General features: G+C 39.7%; 1 pseudogene; it reads left to right on the plus strand.

Moving 5' to 3' along the window:
* Window positions 1-5,291: 5,291 nt before the first annotated feature.
* LOC122360341 overlaps window positions 5,292-23,006 on the plus strand; it is a 128,452-nt pseudogene continuing 110,737 nt past the window's right edge.

Genomic DNA, 23,006 nt, shown 5'->3' on the forward strand with positions numbered 1-23,006 from the left:
CTTTTGACTCTTGACTCTTTGGCTATGGCACAACGCGTTGGTTTATTTGAAAACATTTATGCAGCTCTACATGGTGCCCTGTCTGGACATGGTGGTGGCCTTTTGGATGTGGTGCCTCTGGGCAAGTGCCCAGTTGTCCATATGGTTTGTCATCTGGACAATGGTTTTGCAATATGTTGACCAAACAATCGCATACTTGTATTCTTGAGCATACTTCTGGTGATTTCTTTAGAACACACTAGGAAATAAGCACTGTTCAGTGTGTTGCCGGTCAGTTTTCTTGCACACCGCTACTGACCTTTGCAGGGGTTGTCGATTATCCCATCGACATGATCAGCATTGCCGGAAACTCATCTTCACACCTATCAGCGTCATTCTGGCCCGGGCAGTTCCAGTCACTGGCTCTTGGCAACAAGCGAGCCTGAGAGAGAAGCAGCGGGTAAGCTTGCTTTCCACTTCAAATCTGATGCTTGTTTCTTTTGTCCTCTCAAGGTGTGAATGAAAAGTGGTGCTGTCCACTCCTCAGCTGTCCACCAAGCATTCACGGCAAACAGCCGCTCACCTGTCACTATGTTTTCACAGTGGACACTCAATCAATGTCCTCTTGCTCCTGTTCTTACTTCACTGTCTCTGCCATCTGGCAAAATAAATAGAGAGATAGGCATGACTCTAGTCCAGTGGATTTTTAGAACAACAAACTTTTTACTGTCTCTAAATCTTTTTATCTGAATTGTGTCTAAACTTTCCATTAAACATCACATTTGAATTTATTTTTTAGAGGTTGTGGTGACAACGTGGATTTTATTTATTTTTTGTTAAAATGGCCGCCTTCTTTTGCTTGCTATGGATAACATTATACAAATAGACACGGTTGAGTTATATTATCACACTTTTTGAATAATTGTGAATAATGGAAATAAAACACAAAAAATATATATCTGTTTCTGGCACCACAACTGAGGTGCAGTGTCATTTGTTTACAAATGATTTTCAAACAAAATGACAGAAATAGTTTATTTTACTTTTAAGCTGCTTTTTGGGATTGTTTTTGGGCCTTGATAGACTAGTAGAAAATCATGTAAGAGGAGAGAGAGAGAAACTTGACCGGGACTCAAACTGAGGTCACCCGAAGCGCAACGGCACAATATGTCAGAGGGCTTGCCCATATGGTTTACTTTTTTTTATTGCATTATCATATTTGTAAAAATGACACAATGCTTTTATGACGCTTTGCAGAATTTTAAGATTAAAAATAAAAAAATTACTAAATTAAATGACATTTTTAATTTCTACTTTTCAATAATTCACATTTCTTTTGCAACTTTGTGTACTTTTTTACCCGATATTTTGAAACAGCATGTTACTTTAGAGAATCCTTTTTTCATTAAGAGGGATTATATGTTGTTTGTGTGTGTGTGTGTGTGTGTGTGTGTGATGATGATTTAATTATTTATTTATTTTAATAAAGTGTAATATGATATTTCATCACAAAAAATAAAAGACCTTTGAGAATGAAGCTTCAATTATATTGCTTAATTTTCCATTTGCATTTTTCTAAAATTCACAAAACAGATTGTATGTGTGTGTGTGTGAGAGAGAGAGAGAAATTACTTATTTATTTATACAGATGTGGACTTGCTTTAATAAAGTGCAATATAATATTGTATACATATCATTTGTTTTCTAAATGTAAGATTGAAGCTTTTTTGACCATGTAACATTTTCTTCTTAAAACAATATTCAGAGCTCGTCATATTCAAGTGTCTTTTTTTTTACTAAAAATAAGTCATAGTATCATTCCTATGTGCATTTTACACGCAATGAATACAATGCTACCTATTCAGCTGTGGAAATGATTAATTTCTGTGTCTGATGTTGCGTGTTTACCGACCAAACCGGCGCGGGCGACGCTACCACGACGACTATGACAGAACGTGAACAGACGCACGGAGGGAGAGAACGAGCTGGACGCCGTAATGAAAAGGTTACAAAGACTGAACTCGCGCAATTTTCCCCTGTGTTAAAACCGGCCAGCCTGACTCCATTCCCACAGCAGACGCAGCACATTTATAATCTTGCGGGAATGCCACAGAATTCACAAATATCACAGCGCTTGTTTGCCTCATGCTCGCTAATATAAAGGAGGCACATTCCAGGAAGAGTGACAGGAGGTCTGAGAGCATGGGCTGATCCAGCCTTTGCGGTAATCCACCTCCATCTTTGTTTGGGATAATAGGGGCGACCAGGGGCTCATTAAAGTCTACAGACTGCAGTGTATAAACTGCTGAAAGACCTTATTAGCGCTTCTCTAATTCAAAAAGCAGCTGAGGGATCTTAATAGGGATGTCACCATAAATAATTGGTGCGAACACGAGACGTTCAAAACTAGAAATTAGTCTTGCGCCGCACAGGATCAGAGATAAGCCGCTTGTTGATATTTACCCAGAAGATGGGAGATGGTAGAAAATGTGAAGGAAATCGCAAGTTAGCTTCTACGACGCTTAGCGTTTCACTTAATTTGCTTCGTCCCGAACAATAATGCATAATTTACAATGATAAATAAGTGAAACGCACACACATTTCCATAAAGATACCCATGTGTTGGCTTGTCCAATCTATCTATCTATCTATCTATCTATCTATCTATCTATCTATCTATCTATCTATCTATCTATCTATCTATCTATCTATCTATCTATCTATCTATCTATCCATCCATCCATCCATCCATCCATCCATCTATTTATCAATCTAAGCACACACACACACACACACACACACACACACACACACACACACACATATATATCTATATAGATAGATAGATAAGTACACACACACACACACACACACACACACACACACACACACACACTTGTGGTTAATTGTGATTAATCATCACTCTTTCTATCTCTGCATATATATGTGTGTGTGTGTGTGTGTGTGTGTATATATATATATATACACACACACACACATATATATATATATATATATATATATATATATATATATATATATATATATATTATTTAATTCAATATATACGTGTACAATTTTGCAGTGTTTCGGTTGCTTATTAATGGCTTTGTGTTCCATGTGTCTTATTGTTTGTTGCACCGGTGGTGTGTTTCATTAGACGTGTATTTCTTCCTGTGGCAGATTAGGTGAATAATTAATTTCCTCTCCGATATGGTAGACTGGTTGTAATTAAAGAGAGAGGGGAAAGCAATGAGACGCCTTGCTTCTATCACTTCCTCTCTTTCTTCCTCTTTCTTTCTTTCTTTTTCTCTCCTCCGCACGAAGTCAGAGCCTCACACACACACATTAGAGACAGACAGCTGAGACTACAGCGAGCGTGTCCTTTAGAAGACCCCCAGAGCTGTCACGGCTATTTCAAATGCAGTTCGCAAGAAGGAGCCATCTCATTATTTGGGCCATACCTCTGATCAGACACTTTAGGAGACCAGCCCATTCAAGACTTCGAGTCAGGGACAACATGCTTCGCGTCTCGTCTCAGTCAAAGAGGACAAATAGAGTTGGTTTTCTTTTTCTTTACTTTTTGAAAACGGACTGGCATCACATGTGTGTGGAGCACATGAGACAACAGAATAAAACCACATTGAGATGATTAAGAGTCAACCGTTATGCAATTGTGTGATTTTTTTAACAGTTTAAAATAATTTACATTACATACATTACAAACCTTCCCGGGCAATAATAATGAGCTTTTTGTGGCATTGGGGGGGCCAATGCATGCTATTATATATTTTAATATTCTAATTGATAAGAATGTTGAAAAGCCTGATAGCTTTATAACATTTATATGATACATCACGACACTAAATAAAAAGAGACGTGTTGCTTAAAAGCGATCACGCTGTAAATTAGAATAAGCTTGAATTTGCTGAAAATATTAATGAAAATGACGCTTGTTAAAAGTACTCAAGCATGCATACACATATTCAAGTATGAGCGTACGTTATATGAAATAAAAGCTGAAATCACTGAGACACAAATTAAATGTCATTTTTCATTTATGAAAAATAGGGAGTTCCCATAATTCCCTGCGAGAGCTTGCGCGATCTCATTGGTCAAAAAAAGCGCCTGATGTACGTTTTTAGTATTTTCGCGCTTCAACGCGTCGTCTTTATGTTATCGCTGCGCGATACACATTACGATAACTCTCCAACTTCGTGGGAATCGTCAAATATACAGTCACCAGAGTTCCACACGCACGGCGGCAGTTGTTTTTTTTTTTTAAAGTACGGCGCGCGATCAACGCGGGAAGCGCGCGTTAAACCCAGCGCCAACCTCGTTACCTCGCCGTGCGCACGTTTTAAACGACGCGCGTCGATCAAATACATTTATTTCGAATTATAGCGCGGCGCGAGCCGTGTGTCTTTAAGCGGGGAGCCGTGTTCGTCCGACAGGAGGCGTGTCTCCTCCACAGAGCCGAGCGGCTCCTCCATCCGAACACATGAACTACTGCTCCCACTGTACTCACACTTCATCAGCCCGAGCTGCTCTCAACAACCGAGGTAAGGACATTTATCTTCACCGTCACCACACTTTTAACGGCTCTTGCCTTGCTTTTTAAACTAACATCGAATTTAGACGTTGGAGCGACTAAAGTTTAGCTTTAATTTCACAGCTGGGACGGAACGGATCGTCTGCTGCATGTGCTTATTTTCAAATAACCTCAAATAATAACTGAGGAGGCAATTGCATTATTAATGCTTTTGGCAACAAAAGTGGTTGTGGTGTTAAGATATGGCTTTCTTTCTCTCCCCCACCACCTTAATTGCAAAGAAGGCTGTGATGACTTGTAAGTTAATAAAGAATGTTGAGACCCCGGGTACGACTGCACGATCCTAGTTTAAAATGCACCGCCCCTCACACAGCCTCTCTCTCTCTCTTTCTCTCTCTGCTCACACACACACACACACACACACACAGACATACATACATATCTACCTCCCTCTGAATCTCCACGCACGTATGTGCGCCGAGAGGTTGAAGGAAGCATCACTAAGTTATTAAATACGCCCTTGCCAGGAAATAGTGTGTCACCGCAGCTGACGAGTCTTTTAGCATCACTTGAATTACTTTTGTGGGAGCCATCACTTATGAAGAGACGTTTCATTTCAGCCTCAAAAGGATACACTTTAAAAACCGTCTCCCGGATGCTTGAGCGGACAAGCGCGAGCGAAAGAAACGCAAAACAAAAACTACGGTCAAAGCAGAGAAAATGATCATTTTCATAACGCATGGCTTGCCGGAGTGAGTAGTTGGGGCCTCGCGCGAAAACGCAGATTTATAAAGTAAAGCGATTCGTTTTCTCCTAGCGTTCGATAATTGTCCTCGTATTTTTTGCAGAGAAATAAAATGACAGGCGCTTCTGCATTCACACGTTTGCTTTTTGTTGCTTTGGCCTGCGGTGCAACGCTCGGGCGTTTCTCAAAAGAAACGAAATCCGTCTGAAAGCCTAAAAGAGTGTGCGTTCCTTGGAAAGCGACGTGAATGCGGATCCTGATGAAATACAGTCGTCGCTGTCCGCGGTGCTGAAAGCCACCGGCGCTCTCGTGAGCTCAAGGCAATCTATTCCAGTGCACGTCTTGAGCCTATTTTCAAAGTAGGGGCACCATCGAGGTCTTTTTAATTTAAGTTCCACAGGGTTCGTCCTCATTAGGCCCTCTCCCGGTTCCGCGGGCCCCCAGAGCTCAAAGAGCACCGTGCGGCCGCGGATGCGTCCTTATTTTGCCGTCTTCGTATTTCGCCGAAACAAACAGCGGGGGAACAACTTGAGAGAGAGGGCGCGCGCGCGCGCACGTGCGAGGTGGCAAGAACTGTTACTTTCCGTCGCGCGCATTTTAGGCTTCAGCGGTTAATCGTTCATCGTGACGCGAGCGATAACGCGATAAAAAAATGATAAATCGCGATCATTTACCGCTTTTTTAGAATATTCCCGTTGCCAAGCTGTCACAGTTTTTATTTTCATTCCCGCCAAACTGTCATCCATCACGACCCTTGCAAAGTACTAGGGAGAAGTGGGGAGAATAAATAAAAGTGCATTTTCGAGCACGTGCGCTGTGGGTGCTTTGGGTTTGCTGTCATCCGGTGTAACTGCAATCGTTTGTTATATTCTCAAACTATGTAAAAAAAAAAAAAAAAATGTATGGAAAGCACGAGACGGCGTAGGCAGAGAGCGTGCGGGCGAACGGCTGTGCCCGAAGCGTCATCTGAACGCGATATCTGCGAACAGAGACGTTCCATCCGCGAGACGCTCCGCATGTTAGAGTAGGAAATGGATGTTGTGAGTGGTCAGTGTTGCGCTCGCGCTTGCTCTCGGCTCGACGTCAGTGCGAGTGCAGCAGTGCAGTAGACAGCATTACACGAGCAGCCTGCCCTCGTCGCCGCCGCTCCTGCCTCCCGCGCGTCAGGCGATCCGCTACGCTAGCTCTCATCACTCATCCCCGTGTCTCTCTGCTCTTCCAGGCCACCCGTACATGGATTTCTCCCGGATTTCCCTTCTCTAACATGGACGCCCGGTCGGAAGGTTGCTCCTTTGCGCAGTGAGACGGACACGCGGAGCGTCGCTGATATGGAGTGTGCTCTTCTGTCTCAGTGACCATGCCGTGATCACATCGCTGACAAAAAAACAAAACAAAAAACACCTCCAAAGCAGAAATAAGTGGGAATCTAACGATCCGTCCAGGGGAATGACATGCAGCGCATCGCGGGCATCACGAAGATGTGCTCTCCTCTGGTAACTCATCAGAGATGGCTTGGGCTGTTGCTGCTCTTACTGTGTGTGGGATATTCTCACGGGATGCCACATGTGTTAAGATTCGGTAAGAGCTTTTTTTTTTCAAATAAAAAACACGTTTAACAAGACGCCTTTTGTCCCGTTCGCCGCGAAGCTCCAGCTGTTGTTTTAGGGTCGCCGCTCTCTGCGCGTTAATGTACCACCTTAAAGCTCGAGCGTTAAGTGAAAGGTGCTATCTGTCCCCTTTTAAAAGAGTTAAAAGTCGGCGCGGGTTTGTGGGGGACTCTACTTTTCCAAACGCACAACTTTCCGAGCCCCAATCACGCATGCAAAAGTTGCGTGCAGGTTGTGACGGATGCGAAGCCCCTTCCAAACACTCTACAATACTCTGTTGAATATTGCATCTTATGCATAAGGCAATATGCTCTTGCATATTTCTTTTGTTCCATATTGATTCTTAATGTTTCATGAGGAGAAAAGTCTGGCTGGGAGGTATTGCAGTGGCATATTTTGCTCGGTTGTTGCCTGAGGTCATACGTATTCTATTCTATTCTATTCTATTCTATTCTATTCTATTCTATTCTATTCTATTCTATTCTATGCTAGCGTTCACGTTACAATAATATTCAATGCAATAAAACTGACCTGTAATTGTTACCTTCAAAAGCCATTTTTCCCCCGATTTAACCCTTATGAGGTGCGTTGGTAAAAAAAAGCAAAAATCAATTATCTGTGTTTTTGAGTAATATATTTATAGTAGAAATACGTTAGCATTTTAGGTAAGCTTTTTTTCAGTGCAGAGCACACCGGCGGTCTAATACACACACAGTGGGGTACAGAACGCGTATTAGTCGCCTGCACTTCAGTTTTGGATCGTGCTATTGTGGAATTTGCGGCGAATGATGTTTTAAACATCACAGAAAAAGTTAGACATGATTTAGAGTAGGCTTTCAGCGCGTAGACGTTCTCTTGCACGTTGCCATTAGCAACCATTTAATGAATGCTTTGAGGAAGGCCATCCAGGCTCAGCCTCACCTCCCAGAACTGAGTCACGGGCGCTTTCTTAACAGAGTTGTAGTTTTAATAGGAGCGAACATGTTCGCTTCAGTCTCATTACAGCCAACAACGAAAGGGGAAATTTCCCTGCGAGAGGAAATGTGCAAAAAAACGTCAGCAGGCCGGTATCAAAGGCTGTTGCTCTCTGGGGTGAGGCCCGTCTGATGCGCTTCTTTTCCAGTCTCAATCAATACAATCAAATAATGTCAAACGCACCTCGGGGATTTCCGTCACGCGTGGCCCAGAGCTTCCTTTAATTATGTGATGTAATAAGCTGTTTTTTTTCTCACTCCGGGACACCAGCATCACACGATCACGCACCCCAGCGAAATTTCGCCTTCGAGTCCTGTTTTCATAACCGATTTCCTCAGACGCTGCCTTAAACTGTGGAACTAATGCAACATAATGGAGAGATTTTCCAAATTTAGTTTATCATTGCTGTGCATGGTTTGTAATTAGCGGAATGGCTAAGTGCGCTCCGCGCCACGAGGGACTTATTTGAAGCCTGCGAACAAACATCCACAGCTTTTGCGCTTTAATTGTTAGAATGCGTTTCGCACGCGATTATATAAGAAAGCAGCCCGCGTGTATTTACCCTATAGACTCCATCGCTGTTGTGAACACATGACCGCAAAATGATTGCATGCTTTTTTATATTTCAAAGAACAGGCTTTCTTCGGGAACGGTATCGCATCTTCTACTTTTCCGTTTAACTAGACAATTATTTGCCATGGGATCGTTAAAAATAGCAGCGGCGATGTTAATTGGCAGAGATGCATGGATAGGTTACGCTTATTGTTGTTCGTGGTGGCTTTGTTTCTCATTATACGCTGATGTTCGCCGCCGAGCGCAAGGATGTTGTCTGTGTGTGCATAAAAATAGTGCGAAAGATTGCATTTCTCTTAGTTCCAGTGGGATATCTTCTTGTGGGCGTGTATTAAGTGGCACGGGTTCGTGAATAACGTTGCACCCATAGCCGCGTGGGACAAGCGAGGTCTTCTCTTCTTGTGCAGGGAAAATGCAGGACTCCGAATGGGATGACGGGGAGATGGTAAAACGGATTGAGGGCCACTGTCTTTTGCATGTGTCATCACATTCTCCGTCCCTGCATTAGGAAGCAGCTGTCTGTGACAACATCTGGCTCTCAGCCACCGTCCCGCCGTCCTCTGTGACTTCAGCTGCCCTTCTCTCACTCTCTCGCACTGTTCTCTCCACGTCTGGATAGATTCAAAAAAACGCATTTGATACATTTACATTTAGATATTTAGCAAGAGTTCCGATATGATAGACGATAATATATATATATATATATATATATATATATATATATATATATATATATATATATATATAGTATAAACAAGTGGTGACTTGTAATAGTTGTCTAGCAGTGTTATTACTCCCTTATTTAATACATAAAATGAGCTTTTTGGTATAAATCAGTGCATTCAGTAATGTTCGACAATATTTTTGACATGCAGATTATTTTTAGGGGAGCATGCATGTAGTTCGTATGATCTTGCAGTTTTAAGAAACTTTTAGTTTGCAAACACTTCATTTTTGCTTTTGCAATCACAAATGCAACGTCAAGAGAAAACGTTTAAAATTTATGTTCTGTTAATTTGGAGCACAATAATTCCGTAAATTATGTTTTGGATAATGTTTTTAATAAATATTAGCCGTTTACATTTTCACACCTATTGAATTCTCAACGGTATGTCCTTGCTTTTATTGTGCACAACATTTTAGTTTTTATAATTTTATAATTTTATAATTTGCTGAACCTGAAGAGAAGCCAAAACACTTTTTCAGCTGACATCACCAATACTGTGCGGGCGTTTGAATAAGACTAACCAATAGTTAAATAGCTATTTAATAATCGTTTGCATTTTTTAGCTTCGGTATTTTTGATACCTGCTTTCTCTTCTGTTTATTGGACTGCATGCATATTTAATTGAGTTGCATCTGAGAGAAGGAAAGCAGCAGAGACAAAGAAAGCTGCGCCGCCTTTAACAATTAACTCATTAACTCGTGACAAATATTAACAATGATGTGCCGCAGAGAGATACAATAACAACTACAGCTGATCGGGTCATAACACAACATAAACAAAGTCAAAACAAAGAGCTGTCTGGTCAAAAACAGTACAATTCACCGGGGCACGCTCTTAATGAGCACGCCAAGACTATCAAGACAAGAAAAGTATTTCTCCCTACCGTGTTAGGTGTGCAAGAGCAATGGGAAAAAAAGAGATAAAAGGTCTAAAAGTGCTCATAAATTCGCTGCACGCGGAAGAGCTTGCAACACGCAGATCCATTTGCGTTTTTTTATTCAAAACAAAGGCATTTTACCAAAAAGAACATAAAACACAAATGCACCTCCATGCAAATATTTAAAACAGGTTATAATTCGTAGTGTTCTTGAGGACCAAACAGAACCGAAAAACCCCAAAATCAAACGCAATATTCCATTTTTCTCACAGGTAGCCCAAACTCACATCATTGTTGCTGTTCCATCTGATGGAATTTCCATTTCGAGTTTCCAGATCAGGAGAAGCACATTGAATGAATCAGACTCAAACCTCAAAGACCATTAGCGAGGCGGTACGCTGTCCTTCGGTAGTGCTGACCGTTCGTTTGCTCCAGTGCTGATTCCACGACCTCCGGTGCAGGCCCGCTTCATCAAGGACATTCGTGACCTTGAGAAACAAAAGAGAGCGTATCGCTGCCATCTATATTTGTTTATATGCTGAGCACAGAGCTTAAACTTCATATCTCGTGTTTCAAGGTTGTTCCTAGTGTGTTGTTATATCACCGTCCATGGAAACTCTTTGAAGACCTCTGCGAGTGCTTGTTCACTTAGCTTCAGCAATACAGAGTCGTAATCTGCCATTAAAAGAAATAAATTGTGAATGGAACGTAACTGATGAGTAAGAACAGGCCGTTCCCGCTGTACTCCTAAGCACAAGTCTGCAAAATGCTTTACCTGCTTAAAAAGATCCCTCACGGAACCAACGTTTTTTTTTCCGCTAGCTTGATTTGCGACTTTCTTGTTTGCCAATAGAAACACGAGAGGAGCCAGGCTATGGAGTACTTGTCGCTTGCACTACCAGGAGTTTGGAGTATCTCCAGTAATAACAAATAATTAGTGTTATGGTTTCTGTCCAGTGGGCCGCCATATCACAGCCCACATCCTTTTTCAAAGTGATAGTAGTGATAGTAGTCCAGTTCACTTCACATAAAGGTATCCGTGTGACATTTTTATACTCACTTCTCATTATTTAACCTTTTTTACCCTCCCACAGAACTTTTTATACGCACTTGACAGCAAAGGCTTGTTAATCCAGGTTTTAGAGGCCACCAGTGGACCTTCAAAGATTCCTACTGCCTCCCATCTGTCTTATAAATTCATGCGTCGTGATGAGGACAGTATTTCCCATCATAAACTCATTGGCAAAATTTGGCAAAAACATACATTTACACTAGATGCATTAAAATACCAACGACTTTTACTCCATTTTGCACAAATTATATAATTAAAGGCGGATAGCTTTTTGCATTTTGCATAGTTTCTATCGCTATTTTTTGACATTTGCATCACATAACCAGCTCCATATGTGTTTTTTTTCTCACGCATTGAAATAAATAAAACAGTCAAGTGGAACATGAGTCACGCTAAAAGTACTTGTAGAAGCAAGCAAAAATGGCATTTGATTTGGTTAACACTTTCGAATTGGTTTAAAAGCACGTAGTACGCTATTTCAAATCTGGTAGAGTATTAACCACTCGGAAGTGTTGGAAAACGTGAAATAAGCAGCTAGTGTTTGGGAAAGCGTTTAAAAGTAAGGCATTACAATATTGTGCTACTGCATACTTTTTATGGAAAGTAATGCATTGCATTGCTTTTTCTCATTTTTGTCACCTAGGTTGGGCATGCTTATTTGTTTTTAATAAAAAAACACCCAGTGGTAATTGCACCAAAAGTGAAGACCGAAGGAGTATTTAGACCAAAGGAAATGCCTCACTCAGGAACGAAAGGGATGTTAGTGAACAAACAGTAACTCGCTTTGCTTATTTGAAAACACTGAAGATATTTAGTTGTAAATGTTAAAGTAATGCAAGTTAGTTAAAATGCAGTCTGATTGCGCAACTACACCCACACCGGAAGCAACGCTGTATTATTTTGCAGGAAGTTTTCCCGGTGAGTCTGGATTCGTCTCTCATTCCCTGTATCACGCTCAACTCCCATAGCCACCGGAGTCTTGATCTCCCGGTTATATTGTCCCTAATTGCCCACCTACAGTTTTGTCCCCAGGTAGAGCTTAATGTTATAAGCGCTCTGCAGTGGCTTCAATTTTATTTACCTTTGCTATCTTTTTACCTCTTGTGTCTGTACTTCCATTCGTGTATAAGCTGGACCTTGAAGCCTCTGCCATGATGCGCTGCCTCTCGTTTCCGCTCGTTTTTACTCTTCTCTAGACCACGTATTGAAAAAAACATCCTGTACAACACGGACTAGTTTTAATTGCTACCATCAACCCACGTAAATCCATTTTACTCTCTTCAGTTATTCAAGCGAACCTCTGCTCTGATCTTTCTCTGGATCAGTGATCATAGCCGCACTCAAAGGTTTGCTATGCTTCAAGGCACAACCAAACAGCTTCTCCCATTTAAAATCTGCTCAACAAGCACTCATTTCATAGTTGTCAGTTATTATTCTCTCATGGCAGCCAGTAAAGCTGGGCAAGCAGTGTCGGAGGGATTTCCATACTTTTTTTTTTTTTTTTTTTCTGATAAAGGGCAAAGCAAAGCTCTTTGGGTATTGTTGATAATACTCATCCTGCAACCACTGATACACATTACCTGCTCTGGAATTCAGTTTGCGGCCGCATTTTGAAATCTCTATGCTGTTCTTCTACACACCTAGTCTACACTGACCTCATTTTAGTCAGTTAAACTTCTAACAGCTACCTCAAGCAAACACGAGCGCTTCAAAACCCCTGAAACCGATATAGCTTCTCCAACTTAATTATAGAAAGCCAGCTATGTTGCTATTTTTCTACAACCCAAAAGTGATTTTCAGTTCCAAAAAAAGATCAAAATTCAAAATTTTTACAGTCCCGCCAAACAAAATGCTAACCAGTGTTGTAGTTAAGACCAGCTTGCTCAAGAGTCATTGCCTAGAGCAGGTTTAATCAAAAATGGTACAAAAGCTATTGCTGGGTACAAAAAGGTGCAATTCCAGTACTAATATCTACATTTTAGGTACCAATATGTACTTTTAAAGTAATTTCGATGCGCCCTTTAAGACTTTAAGACAACTGATGAAGTCGCAGTCAAGACCCAAACAAAAAGTGGATCGAGTCTGACTTACGATCAAATCCAAAAGCTCTGAGTCTGTGACTAACACAAAATAAAATATGGTTTTAAACCTGGACTTGGACACTCAACACTGGTTTTTAACTCCTCCTGCTACCATTGCATGAAACCACGTTGGATGCTATAGTCTAAAATGTAAAAAAAAGTGGTAACCTGCAATTGTTAGAAGCATTTCTACTTGATTAAACCAATGTTGTTTTGTTGGTTTATCAAATAATATCATTGACTCAAATACAACCATTTTTTTATGAAATGTTACCATTTTCATTAAAGCTTACCTTTACGGTCTAACCGTTTTCCATATCCGCTTGCAATTCTTCGTGAATGCAAAAAAAACAACAAAACTTTTGAGATAATAAATGCATTGATAGCCTTGTTTTCTTTCTTCTTTAGCAATAGGTCAGTTTCTAAACAGTCAGTAAGTGTAAATAATACATGTTAGATTATAACAAATTAGTTTTGTTTTGTACGGCGCGTATAGTGATGGACCTGAGGATTGAGATGTGCCACAGGGATATAAAACTGGAGCAGTTGCAATTTGCAGCAGCAGTCTCACGGCAGAGAATCACTGCAGGTGTGGAAACGGCCAATGAAACTGCAGGAGAATCGGTTGTATAAATAGGAGCTAAGCTGCGCCATTTGATGAGACCCAAAATAAAGGAATAAGAGGATGGGCAGCACAAAACCACTAGAAGTGCGGAACATGTTTGAATATGATGAATATTAAAGCTCTTTTTCTTGGCTCTGAAATAACAGAAGGTTCTGAAGCTCTGTTGGAGGATTACCGTACACGAGCAAAAGAGTAAATGCAGATTTACTGATGCACAGAATTTGAGAATTGTTTGGTTCTTGTAAAACATGTTAGCTTGTCACTCGTGAGAAAGATATAATTGGAAATACGTTAGTAATTTTTGGGGGATGGTTAATTGCATTTTAATTGCAATTAAAAGTGCATTTTTGACCAAATTAAGCGGAACCTAAGTATATATTTATATGTAAAATAATTACTTTTGATGTCTTTGAAATATAGTTAAAGTGTAACGCTTAATATACTGTTGCTTTGAATACACGGAGCTACAATTTACTGCATTTTAATTGAACTTTAAATTAAATACACTACAATATAATAAAGTGCTTTAGTCAGAAATAAATCTTCTTTGAAACACACAAGTATTTCTGTAATATTGATAACATGCACTTTGAAGTAAACGTGCCTCACTTTAAATACACTTAAGCAGCCTTTAATATATTATCTGCAATGCAGTTTTAAAACGTTTGAATATATACAATTTTAAATACAGCACTAATGCACATTCGGTGCAATTAAGCATACTACTATTTAACAAATGTCTAATAACGTACACACGCCAACAACTTTCCAAGTCAAGTCATGTCGCTTTTTACTGTCATTCCTATTATACGCACGCGAAAACTGTATATTATATTAACGCCAAACATGTGCGTGTGATATATGCGACAAAGTCCATATTAAGTTTTCGTTTTTATTGGCCATGCTATTTAGACGCATTTTCACGTGACCTGGCTGCATTAGACGAATCTGTTACGTTTTACTTTGGAGTACCTTGGACAGGACTAGTGGTAATGCAACAAATCAAATATTCGATCTTAATGAGAAAAAAAATAAAATTAGTTAAGACAGGGGCAAGTGCAAACTCTTGGCAGCGAATACAGCGAGTATTAGACCGGCTGGCTCCACAGCAGGAGTTGCACTGGAATTGCTTTCAGAGGTTGCAGGCGATGCAGCAAATGGTAATTCCATTTCAGCTCACAAGATTTCGTTCTCAGCTTGGCTGAGTTGAAGATCTCTATCGGTGGGTAAAAATGTTCTGTTCCTGGGTTATGAAGAGGCTCATGTCGCATATGTATGAGTCTGCTTGTGCGGCTGACCTGGGAAAGATTTATATGTAGAGTATTTTTCGAGCTCAAGGCCATTGAAAATAAAACCAAAAAAACACGAAATCACACGTATGCATGTTAACTAGACTACGCATGAAGTGAACCAAAGATCCCATTGTCGCCCGGTAGTATTGGGAATTGTAGTCTTTCCCTAAAGCAGAAAAGAAGCACTGCTTGTATGACTGCGAACAATGGTGAAGTATAAGATCGGACTTGCCTTAAAAAAAGTCTTTGATATGATATCCGCATGTTGCTAAGCAAAGTGGGAAATGCAAATTCGGTTAAGTAGGCTGATCTGTTAAGACCAGGAAACACAAAGACGGGAATATTATGACGAAACACTGGTGTGAACATGATGTGCATGTAGCATCTGTGATGGCTGCAAGCTAAATGATTGGAATTCCAGTTTTGTGTGGCGCTGGTAATACATGCAAAACTTCATGTGCATTTTGAAGTTCTTTGTATAAGAATTGGTCAGAACCACAGACAGACCCCAGTGTTCCACGATTCAATCTTGAGTCAATAATTCATCTTGATAAATTTGAATAATCTCACTGTAGGGTATGTACACTCAGACACGTGTTCGCTGCAGAAACATGATTTAAAATCTGCTCCAAGAAATCAATATGGATGCAAAGCCAAAGGGCTAGATATCGGAAAGTCGTTCTTTCACTCTGACTAGGTAGTCTTGGGAATTTCTGCTGATATGCTATAAATCCAATCTGAAATGTCATATTAAATGTGGGATCGGCGTTTAGAATGTTAGCAGTTCTCTGGAGGCATGAGGTGCATGTCAGTACCTTTTTTGATGCTTGTTGGTCACTTCTTGAAAAAGTTTTAAAGTCTGTTATATGAAAGGATTAATGAATGTATGTTATTGACACAAACCTCTCTTTTTTCATGTCACCAATTTTTTTGTACATCACGTAATGTCCAAACTGATTAAAGTTACCTAATTTATTAATTAACTGCTATGAATTTTCTTTGTGAAATACAAAAGTGAAATGATTTACAATTTTGACACAGTCTAGATTTCATTATTAATTTTAAATTAATTAAATAAATAAAAATAGTATATTCATCTGACCCAGATGAATACATACTAGCTAACTTTTTTGGCATAACAGAGAGGTTAGAGATTTTATTTATTTGATTTAACATTTATTTATAGTAAATAATCAAAATTAAACAAACATTCAAATTGTATCATAACTGAAAATTATACGCTCATATTGTAATTAATTTTGCTTTTGTTTATGGTATAACTAAATTGTAAGAAGCCAAAATATGTTATATTAAAATGTTTAAAAAAATATATATAGTGTTGTCTTAAGTAATATATTAAAATATGAATATATTATTTATATATTAATATCTCAAATATTTTTATTTTATTTTATTTATTCTTACTGTTGTTTTAAAGTACATTATTTAAATTTTATTTAAATATCTTCTGACTGTTGCTTTAAAAGCATCTGATTATAGCAGTAAAGATTTCTTGAATATGTTCTCAAACTAACGGTGAGATCTTTAAGCAATTTTTTTTGGTATGCATTCTTCCTTTGTGATATGTTACTATGTAGTAACCGTGTAAAAAAGTCAGTTACATCATCCTTCGGTTTCCAGGTCAGAGTAAATGAGGGCTGGTTCTGAAAGAGGTCCGCAGATCCCCCGGCTGATCATCAGCACCATTTCTGTGGAGAGAAAATCTTTAATCCTTTCTTTGTTTTCATCATTCTCCCCCTCACACTTCCTCACCAGTTATCAATTGATACTGCAAAATCGATAGCACGTCCAGTACCCTACAGCCCAAACAGAATCATCACATTCACCAGCAGATGGGAGAGAATCAGGGTGCTTATTAAACACCAGCTCTGCTCGGCAAGACCCATCCCAGATGACATTTTCGACAAAGATCCGAAAACAACAGGAAGGGAGGGATGGAATCACAGACGGAGAGGCTAAAAGAGACACTTCAGTTTTTTTGAACGGCTCACATTTTGAGATGTTCTTCTCTCGCTGGCCTTGTGGGAAACGTAGATCTGACGTAAACCATCGGCCTTTGTGCTCTGACTATCAGGTCACGCTCCGCTGAGAGGAAATTTCACTTGCTGAATGTCGATAGGTCAAGCGTAGTGTAAGCACCTCCATGAGAGATTCCAGACCATTTCCATCATACAGGCATTCATTTACAAAGGTCATGAGTGTGTGTGCATGTGAGGATCGCTGTTGCACCTGGTAGGAGTTTGTGTGGATGTGGGGAATTTAATTCATAGAAATCACTGTAAGTGCGAAAGTAAGGGGTACCACTTCTTCAGAACCGATCCCGATCTGAAACCAAAAATTCGGAGTATCTGCCGATACCGATATTGATTGATTGATACCCGAAGATAAAGTCCTTTAATGCAAAACCATTTATTTACCAATTCATTTTCCATTTTTTAAACCTTTATTTACAGATCATATAGGAACATTTAATAATCTTGCAGAATATCGGATTTGGTCTTGTCTGACCCTATCCAGAATAAAATGACAGTATTGGAGTGATACCGATACTGAATATCGGATCGGCGCACCTCTAGTGGAAATTCACCAAAACATGAATTATTTACTCATCCTCATGTAGTTTTAAACGTATGACTAATCGTCGCCTTCAATGGACCGCTAAAGTAGAAATTTTGATTTTTCAACTGGTGTGGAATTGATCATCTGTAGCGTCAAGCTCTAGAGGAGACATAAGAAGCATTTTGCATCCTCTCTTGCATGTATTCGAAAGCATTTTTCTAGTTTAAGGTGATTAGTCATTAGACAGGCCATCTGATGTGTACTGCACACAAAACTGAACTAGTAAGCTCCAATCCGATTGGTCGATTTTCTTATTTACGACAACCTGGAAACCAAAAAGAAGCTCTGTTTTTAAAGTATTAGGTTTATGCAGTAAGCGCTTCTTAAGATTGATTTTTGACAGTTGATGCACATTTCTAGACATTTTGGCACATTTTTAAAGTATAATGGCTAGTGAGGGGTGCTAAAAGCATGTTCGCTTTATCTGAAACTGATAATCGGTTCATGTACTATTACATTGCTTGTTAGATGTATTGTGGCAGCTTGGAAATGCAATGGTGAGTGGTGCTAAAAGTTTTACCAGGTGGGTTACAGAGCAAGTTTACTGCAGCAGAAAAGCCATAAAATGGAGCTGTTTTGTGATGCAATGTAATCTGTCCCTGCAATCATAATTTGCGTTGTGTTTCACTGGCACTAGTGTTCACGTGAATTGAATGTGCGTGTGTTTTGCAAAAATGTAGGTAGAGACTTGTGTTGTTTAAAACCTAACCGTTTTTTTTTTTTTCTTTACTGGACGTTTAAGTGTTTACGCATATATTTTTAAACACACGCTCTTGAGTGTGCATGTCTCCACCAGATTCTTGTCAAACCAATTTCACAGTTTTGTCATTAATGCTGTAATCTAGTTTCCCTGGAAGCCCGCAGAGAATGCTATCATCCTGGGAGAAAGAGAACTCAATATGACTCCTCGAGCATTCAGGGTTGGGTTGAGAGGAATCATTTGAAAGCAGTGCGCTTTCATGTGTGTGCACATTTGTGTGTGCGTGTAAGTGTGTTCTTTTACCATAGGATGCCGTGGTTTGATTTCCCCAGATGTCACAGTCAGGCTTCATCAGTCCTTTGGAGGAGAAGACTTTAGAGCAGCGAGACTTGAGAGAGGGAGACAGTTAGAGCTAGAGAAAGAGAGCTAGAGAAATAAATAAAGGATGTTTCCCCTTAAATTAAACATAATAAAAATCTAAAATGCTTGGAGAGAATGCTTGGGGCTCCTCTTGCTCAGTACTTTCTCGACTAGAGAGCTTGCTGTTTAGGAGAGCGTCTCGAGTGTCTCAGATTATGTGTGCGGTTGAAAAGTGTTGGGGAATGTAAATAAGTGCTGTATACTTCAGGGAATACAGCGGAGTAGATGTTTGAAAACCTCAACAGATCTGTAGCACAGTAATAGGATATTGAGTCAGATTTTACCGCTACGATTGTAACGATTCATCTTTTCTGTGATACAACTTGATTCAGATTCTGTTAAACGTGATGTATTTCTGTTACGTGTGCTTTCAGGTGCTTTTGGCAGAATGAACAGCCTTACGTTGAGATTGGAAAAATAATATTACTTCACAGAGCTAAACACTATGTCATAGGCGGTTGTTTTCTTAACTTCAAATGAATACATGGCAAAAAATCAATGCAGAGCAATAGTGATAAATATGGATAGACTGCAGGTTATCCAGTGATGAATGAATGCTGTCAGGACTGCGGTGTTATAAAGTAGCCAATAGCTAAATCATGTGGCATGCTAACACATGTGTATATCTGACCCGGTATATTGTATTAAACCGTCATATCAAAGACATTACATTTGAAAACCTCATTTATCAAACCCAGCTTACTCATTTACTTTTACTAAAACCATTTTATTCTGTTCTGTCTGACATTTCTCTTGTTTCAATAGTTAAAACATCAAATAAGACTTGACGATAATGCATTTCAAAGCTTTAGATCATTAATTTTAAACGGCTGTGATCTGTATAGTTTGACAAAGGCCTTTGGTAGCCTTTCACCTGTTACACGTTTCCCGTTACTAAATGTTATTCATTCATTAGTATTGAAAGATATGCGAGTACGTTGAGTTCTTTCCTCCCGACGGCCGATCTTTGAACTCTTCCTGTTGGTAAATGAGTGGTACATGATATCACGCTCAGGTCACAGCTCTTGGGATCTTTCGCAGCTCATTATTACATGGGTGACAATGCCTGCTACATAATTCAAAAAACGGAAGCCCGTGTGCCATGACTGAAAGAATCCGTAAAATGCGCAGCGGTGTGTACATTAGGAATACATTAAGAACCGCATTATGAGAAGAATTCACTGAATATTAACCGCATCTGGTTCAAGCTCTCTAAAGGTGCGCTCATCATCTCATTATTAGTCTGTTTTCCATTACTGGATCATTTGATGAATTACTGTCGCCATGATCAATACTAAATGTAGACAAGCTAAATGGTGAATGAATTTCTGTACTCTGTTTTTGAAGGGAGGTAATAGCACAGCGTTAACAGAAATAATATCATTGGCGCATTAAGCTGGTCGAACTCTATTGTGAGTGATTAGTGAATAAAAACATTCCTGTGCTTCTGCCATCATTCTGTCCTATGCCTTTCCTTTTAGACTGATTGCAACGTTGACTCATGAAAACATACCATTTCCTCCCACGTGTTATGTATATTTATTACCATTTCTTATCCCTCATCAGGAAGTTTCTTCGTTGATGACTCACGATGAATTCACTTCATATTTCATATCGCAATAAATGTGACTACATCCTCTGATCAGCAGCAGAGGAGCTGAAAACAGCTGTACAAATGATTTTTTTCATCAATTTTGATCATGATTTTGCTAACAGTATAACCAAACGCCATGCGATTTCTTGAGAATGATAATAATTATAATAATAAAACACGAAGCAGACATTCCTATCCCCTTACCCCCAGTATTGCACAAAACTCATATAGGCACACAGAGACAGCAAACAGAAATAGAAATAGTGGTGGAGACGAATTTATTGGGCGATATGGTGAGAAAGGAAGTGCTCCTTTAAACTGTCACTTTATTGAGGAAGGCTCAATTCACTGTCACTCGAGTGTTATCTGTTCGTTGAAATGTCACTCACGATGTGGGCTAACTCGCTCATACATACACATACACACTGAAGTAAACCTTTTCACGTTCCTTGCTACAGCACCTTTCTACTTGTGTTGATCCGTTAGTTAAATTGGAATAAGTGATACACAGAGAATATTACAGTTCTCCATAGCAGGCCTTATGTGAACTCATACGGGATGTTTGTGTCAAAAGCCAATAAGTGAATGTGAAGTGGAGCTAAAGCACAGATTTGTCTCTCTTCCTGCTCATCAGGTAGAACTTCCTCTTCCGCCACACGCTTGACCAGTCGGATTCACTCGGCTAACAGATCGATGCTGAAAACCCAAGCATAGCTAAATGAAATTACTTTTACCCTGTTGCGTCGGGCAAAAAAAGGAGGACAAAACATGAACAAAATGCAGATGGCTTTCTTTTAAAGGAACACTCCACTTTTTTGGAAATAGGCTCATTCTCCAACTCCACCAGTGTTAATAAGTTAAGTTTTACCGTTTTGGAACCTATTGAGCCCGATCATAAGGTCTGACGATAGCACTTTTAGCATAGCTTAGCATAGATCACTGAATCCAATTAGACCAGTAGCATCGCTTTCAAAACAAAGTTTCAATATTTTTCCTATTTGAATCTTCTGTAGTTATATCGTGACGAAAGTTGCGATTTCTAGGCCGATATGATTAGGAACTGTACTCCCATTCCGGCATAATAATCAAGGAAGTTTGCTGCCATAACATGGCCACAGCAGGCGCATTGATATCACACAATAGTCCTCAGTAAGAATTTCTGGATGTTTTCAGCCGCTGCGTGATATCATTGTGCCTGCTGCTGCCATGTTACGGCAACAAAACTCCTTGAGAATATAGTTCCTATAGCTATATATTGTTCAATGATAGTATAGTTCAATGATTTATGCTAAAAGTGCTGCCGCCAGACCTGGAGATCAGCAAGAATAGATTCCAAAGCAGTAAATCTCAACTTATTAACTCTGGGGGAATTGGAGACTGAGCCTGTTTCATTTAAGCTCCAAGAAACACAAAACCAAAAAAATAATGCAAGGGACAGTACACGTGCATCAGCGTATGTAACAACACGTCTTTTGAACAAGCAAAAGTAGACACTGTCTACCTTCCTCCTTTCATCCTTTTGTTTTTATCATTTTAGTTGACTCAGAACTCCTTTGCGCGTTAATTTCATTTTCTCTTTTATCTGGGCATGGAGCTGGAATATCTGTCCTCGAAAACAGCGTAAATAAAGCAAACCTTGGAGCTGGAAGCTTTCAGCGGACTGTAAATCACAGTCTGTCCATTAACTTACTCAAACAGCGATTCCTCTTTTCTAGGTATTTGCTGTTGTTTCTTTGTCTGCAGTGTCATCATCTCCAAAGTTTTTATTTGTCTTCAGCTTCTCGAGGCGCTGCATTATAGAAATCGTTCATTCAAAATGAAAAATAGTTTATCCACCCTAATGTCATTCCAGGCTTTATTTCTTCTGTGAAACACAAAAGACGACATTTTGCTTTAAAATTGGCACGGAATAGAAGTTTCTTTACCATATTGTCCAAATAAAAGGGCTTATTGAAAAAGAAAGTGGGGATGGGAAAGAAGAAGCTGGGCTGGACTTGGACTTCCAAGCAATTTCCAAGTCACTATGGTTTTGACAGCGTTTTTAAACGTGTTGTCATGCTTTTGACTGATGCATATGCTGCATGAATTGAATTTTGTGTGCTCCAACATCCTGTTTCCAGCATTAAGGCCTATTAATTCCGAAGCAGATGTTGATGTCGGTTCCAACGGCACGGTCGGTCAATAATCATATTATTTCCACAGCTCTCCCCCTCTTCCTCTGCTTTTCTATCATTATCTTTGGCTGCTCAAATCTGCTTTAATTGTGACCAACTTGTCTCATTCCCTTTCCCTTTCTGAGTCTGAGCCTCTTAATAATGGATGCCAGAAAACATTAAGTACTTTAGCAGAGAAATTAGCACTTGACCTTTGCTTTCAAAAGAAGATAATGTCTGCTCTGCCACTGAGGAGAAAGGCTGGCCATTTCCTCCCCTGAGGTTAAGAAGAAAGACATTACAATTCTCACCTTTGATGAGAGACAGAACCGAAGGCGAGCGAGAAGGAGAGAGAGGGAGGAAAAAAAAGAAAAAAAAAAAAAAGAGCAGACGA

This window comes from Puntigrus tetrazona, chromosome 16, assembly GCF_018831695.1.
Source record: "Puntigrus tetrazona isolate hp1 chromosome 16, ASM1883169v1, whole genome shotgun sequence".
Classification (NCBI taxonomy): domain Eukaryota; kingdom Metazoa; phylum Chordata; class Actinopteri; order Cypriniformes; family Cyprinidae; genus Puntigrus; species Puntigrus tetrazona.